The sequence below is a fragment of the Cornus florida genome, unplaced genomic scaffold, assembly GCF_030987335.1.
Source record: "Cornus florida cultivar Cherokee Brave unplaced genomic scaffold, ASM3098733v1 CherokeeBrave_3.0.0_Hap2_Chr04, whole genome shotgun sequence".
NCBI lineage: Eukaryota > Viridiplantae > Streptophyta > Magnoliopsida > Cornales > Cornaceae > Cornus > Cornus florida.
This window is the reverse complement of record NW_026775574.1, coordinates 62774348-62780127: the sequence shown is the minus strand read 5'-3', so window position 1 is coordinate 62780127 and position 5780 is coordinate 62774348. Positions and strand designations below refer to the sequence as shown.

At 34.1% G+C, this 5780-nt stretch overlaps 1 pseudogene; it reads left to right on the top strand.

Moving 5' to 3' along the window:
* The first annotated feature begins 4574 nt into the window (after nucleotides 1-4574).
* Nucleotides 4575-4673, top strand: LOC132305637 (small nucleolar RNA R71; annotated as a pseudogene).
* Nucleotides 4674-5780: the final 1107 nt, after the last annotated feature.

The following is a 5780-nucleotide window of genomic DNA, read 5'->3' as shown; positions in this document are numbered from 1 at the left end:
AAGTTATGCTTAAAATACTAAAGCAAGTCTAGAGTTTTCAACAATGCTCGAGCCCGGAATGATTGTGCTCGAGCTTTTTTGAGTTGGGCTCGAGCTCTGGGAGCAGAATTTGTCCGAAAAATCTTTAATTGATGGTGCTCGATCCTTCCTTCATGGTGGTCGATCCTAAGGTGTTGGGCTCAAGCTATGGGGCTGTGGGCTCAAGTTCTAGGTGTTAGTGCTCGATCCTTGAGGCTTGGCACGAGGTCCTGGGAGCTTAGATCAACTTTTCAATTCTATTGCATTATGTGCTCAAGCTCTTAAGAAAAGGCTCGAGCACCCTTTGGTTAGGCTCAAGCTCTGGAGTTCAAAGCTCGAGCTTTCTTGCCTTTAGAATTTCTTGTCTTTTTCTGCTGAGCTCGAGCCATAAAACTGAGGCTCGAGCTTCTAAACTTGAAACTCCCTAAAATTCACTATTTTGACTTTCGGCTTGCTTTGAATGACCAACAATGACTCGGTAGACTTCTTTATCATTTTTTTCATCATAAAAGCCCGGTTTTAACCGTTTCTTTGGGAAAGTACCTAAAAACACAAAATACATAGAAATTAGTCTAACAAAGGATAGAAGTATCACTTTAGGTCTTAACATACGTATATTTAGGGGCTCAAATATACAATATTCACAATCATCAGCACTCACGATGGAGGAGGAGCTAGAATAGTCATCATTTCACCAAAGGGAAGGAAAATGATATTTTCTTTCTTCTTAGATTTCAAGTGTACAAACAACCAAGCTGAGTATGAGACATTAATTATTGGGCTGGAAATCCTACTAGAGCTAAAGGTGGATAAGGTCCAGATTATTGGAGATTCCAACTTGATACTTAGCCAACTTTCTGAAGAATATAGATGTCTCAAATGGCATTTGAGGCCTTTCCACTCTTTGGCCTTGGAATTACTATGCCAGTTTGATGATTTCCATCTCAAATATTCGCCAAGGCATTTGAACACAGAGCCTGATAATCTAGCACAACTAGTTTCTCGAGTAAAAGTCCCACAGGGTGTAAAAGAAACTTTGATCACAATCAAAAGAAGGACTCTTCCTCCTGTAGAGTCACAGCATAAGATGGTAGGCCATTTCCAGACTGACGAGCCAGAAAGAATCAAACCTGCCAAGAAGACATGAGAGATTTTCAATGTTGATATAGATAGATTAGACTTGGTGTAATATCCCTAATTTTAAAAGGATAGTCTCGGTATTTATTTAATTATTTTATCGCATTTTAATTGAATTAGTTGATTATTTGTTTTCGTGGCCATTTGTTAATGTGTTTTTATTTGAATTAATTATTATATTAATTAAATATTTAATTGTTATATTAATGGTATGTTTTAAATATTGTATTAATTAGATGTATTTATTTAATTATTTTATCGCATTAATTGAATTACTTGATTATTTGATTTCGTGCCCATTTGTAAATGTGTTTTTATTTGAATTAATTGTTATATTAATTAGATGTTTAATTATTGTATTAATGGTATGTTTTAAATGTTGTATTAATTAGATATTTAATTGTTGTATTATTTTTATTTGAATTAACTGTTGTATTAATTTTATAGTTTATAAGTTGTATGTTTAAATGTTATATTATTTAAGTGTTTAATGGTTATAAGTTATATGTTTAAAATTTATATTAATTAAGTGTTTAATGGTTGTTTTAATTGTATGTTTAAATGTTTTATTAATTAAGTGTTTAATGGTCGTTTTAATTGTATATTTATTAGGGGTATTTAATTTAATTAAATACTATTAATCGGTGGATTCATATGTGTATATAATTCTATATATATATAATATAATATTATTTAAACTAAATTATATATTATCAGATTCAGGTATATATGTATATATAGTATATTTATTTTCCTTTTTCATTTAATTAATTTAAAGTAATTAGAATTGGGAAGGGAAAAGGATTATAAGATATTAGTATATTTATATAAGTTGTATCTCTGTGAAAGGGCTGAAAACCCTATTCACACAGACACTAAGGGAGGTAGGAAAACAGAGGGGTTTGAGAGAGAAGAAAGGAAGAAGGAGATTTGGGGTTTTTAATCTAAAAATCCAAAGGCAAGTTCTATTTCTTCTCTTCCTCTTTGACTTGTTTTCTATACGGACTTAGATCAATTCCAGGAGAATTAATTGGATTAAAACAAACTTTTTACATGTTTAAAGTCTGAAGTTACAATGTAAATATGTATATAATGGGTTTGTATATTTTTTTTATGATTTGATAAATTGATGCATGATTTGTATTCTGGATTATTTAAAATATGTTCATATGATGAATATTGGGTATTAGGACATTCTGGGAAGAGGAATCAGAACTTTGAATCTTCAACAATGGAGGATTGAAGAAGAACCTGTAGAAGAAGATGATGAGCAGTGCCGTTTCGGTTGACCAAAGGAAAGGTTCGGTCAACCGATATGTCGTAGGGTTTGGGGATTCTTACTGTTCATGTTAATAGTTGTCTAGATTTGTTTTAATTATTTTAAATTGTTAAAATAAATTCATGGAGGTTATGGAATGCATGATTATAATTAATATACTAAGGTATTGAACAATCAGAAATTTTAAATGGTGTTGCATGTTGTTAATGGAGAGTATAATTGCTTAAATTTAATTTAGCAATTTAATGTGGTGTATATATGATTTTAATCATGTACTTGTAGCATATTATGATCATATACAAGACTGATTTATATTATACTCATCTCTGGATTTAATTGATGTGATATTATATTTATTTTCATCAATTGTGGATTGTGTGATGAAATGCACCAGTATGGGATGGTGTCATTCTAGGGATGGATTAACTTATCAGTTAAGTCCTACCTATTTTGTATAAGGGAATGGATTAACTAAAATGTTAAGTCCTACTTATATTCAAGTTAGGTCAGCTGAACAAGTTGAATGACTTATAAAGGATTACTTATAAAGGATTAAGTATAGTGGATTATTTTCATCAATTGTGGATTATGGAAGAAGATTAACACTTGCTCCTAAGTCTAGAAGAGCCCGATTAATGACATGGTCACCAATGATGCAAGAAATAGTAGGCGAACCGGGTCCTTAAACTTTGGAAGGGTGTTATGTTACAAGATTGAGCTTACTTGTTCGGTCAAGACCACTTTCCTAGGTGCTTGGCTCTTGTTCTTCCTCTTTTGGGTGCAAATAACTTTTAAGAACTTGGCACAAGCCGGAATTTGCTTAATTGCATCCAAAAGTAGAAGATTAATCTTCACTTGCCTAAACATTTCAATAATTTTATTGGTCTTGGTCTTTTGTTTATCGAGATAAATGGATCCTTTCAAGGCATCCGGAAATGGAGCTTTTGGCTCAAAAACTTTTTCAAAACTTTTCTTTGAAACATCATCAACACAAGAATTTTTAAAATCCTTTTTCAAAACTTTGTTCAATTCATCTTTCAAATCAATTTTGGACTCACTATTCAAACCACTTTCTAACACTTTCTCATTTGAATGATCATGCATATGCAATGAAGGAGGAATATGATAAGAAATGGGATGGGTGTCAACTTTTGGTTTCACTGGTTCACTCTCTTCATTGGACACATCTACTTTGTTGTCCACAATCTTCCTACTTCTCAAGGTTGTCACCGCATTGACATGCTCAATTGTGTGCCCTTCCAATGAGGAGTGAGTCTCCACAACACATTGTTGCTTTGGTGGGGCATTCAAAGGCATCTTCCCCTTCTCTCTAGCATTTTGGGTTTCTAGCTTAGCAATAGATTGAGAATGAGAATAAAGCAATTGAGTGTTTGCCTCTAGAATGCCTAGAGCGGTCAAAACTTTCTCTTCAAAGGCGGGACTCCTAGAGTTTCCTTGAGAATATGATGGTTGATTGGGAAAACGAGAATTAGAAAATTGATTGCCATGTGATTGAAATGATGATGATTTAAAACCTTGGGAACCTTGGCCTTGCATTGGTGGTGGAACATACTTTCCTTGAAAACCACCTTAGGGAGGGTTTGAGACTTCCCCTTGGCTTTTCTAAGAAAAATTTGGATGGTTCCTCCAACTTGAATTGTAATGAGTGCCATAGGGATTATTCCCTTGATTAACAAATGTAGCATTGACTTGCTCATGGGGCTCAATTTGCATATGCCCATGGGGATAATTGGAAGTAGAATGCAAGATACTTGAACAAGTCATGCAAGATTCATTAGATGCACGATGATGAATATGAGTAGGGGAGGAAGATACTTGATTTGCCAAATATTGGTTGATCAAAAATTGATCAAACCTTTGAGACAAGGATTTCATCTCGGCAACAATATCATTAGAGTTGTCAACTTGATATAAGCTGACATTCTTCCTTCCACCTAGGTTTCTACCATTTTTAGAAGATAAGGACCTATGCATTGAATTTTCACTCATACTTTCATACAATTGCCACACATAATTTTCATGCTTATAAAGATAAGAACCACCCATGGATGTATCAACCATACCCTTATGATTATCCAATAAACTTTCAAAGAAATATTAGATTACTTGCCACTTAGGTATGTCATGATGAGGGCACTCTCTAAGCAAATCATTAAATCTTTCCCATACCTCATAAAACATTTCCCCATCCCCTTGAGAAAATTCTCTAATTGAAGTTCTCATGGCATTGGTCTTAGAAACCAGATAATGCTTTTTCAAGAACTCTTGTTGCATTTCTGCCCAAAAAGTTATCGAAAAAGGCCTAAGATTATTGAACCAATATTTTGCCTTGTCTTTGAGCGTAAAAGGAAAAAGTTTAAATCTTAAAACTTCCTCCGGCATGTCCATGTATTTCATGGTGGAACACATTTCAAGAAACTCATCCAAATACTTATAAGGTTCTTCACTAGGAAGTCCATGATAGTTTAGAAGCATTTGAATAGTTTGTGGTTTAATTTCATAGTGATGTGCTCTAAATGGAGGCAATTGAATGCAAGTGGATGCATTGTATTCATTAGGTACATAATGGTCTCTTAATGCAATGGGAGGATTCGTAATTGGTGGTGCTAAACGAACACCTTGATTAGCTTGAACTATAGGGGGTTGTGGAACAAATATTGGCCGAGGCATTCCCAATGGAACTTGGCCTTGTTAATGTGGGTGAATGAATGGTCTAGGCATGCCTAATGGTACTTGAACATTTTCATGATGCATATTAGGGTGGAGGTTGCCTTATTGGTCGATGTGACCAAGGTCCTCCACATGGTCGTCCTTCAAATCCTCTATTTGTGAAATGGATTGATGAGAACTACCTCTCCCCCTAATATTACGAACAACTGATTCAAGATGCAAATTAGGAGGGACAAGAGTAGGATTCAATGACCTACGACCATGTATACACTAGCAAAGCAAATAACAAGTAAGTAACAATCACTTTGCCCCCGCAACAATTCAATCAAAAAATCTCCACATTTAATGATCACATACTCCCATACTTAAACAACATGCATAGAAAAGTAAATTGCCTCCACGCGGGCTCACGATTTAACTAAAAAATGAAAAACAAGCCTCCACGCAGGCCGACAATTTAACTAGAGCTTGAGTTAGAAAGATTTTATAAAGGCTCCTTAAGCAACTTCAATTCATTTTCAACTTTCAAGCTTTGCTATGCTTTGCATCTTTTTTAGATTTTTAGTCCTTTTTGTGCTTAGCTTAGCTCCTTGCTTTGAATTCTCTTTTGCTTAATCTTTATACTCAATTTCACCTAGCCAAATAAGAATAAACA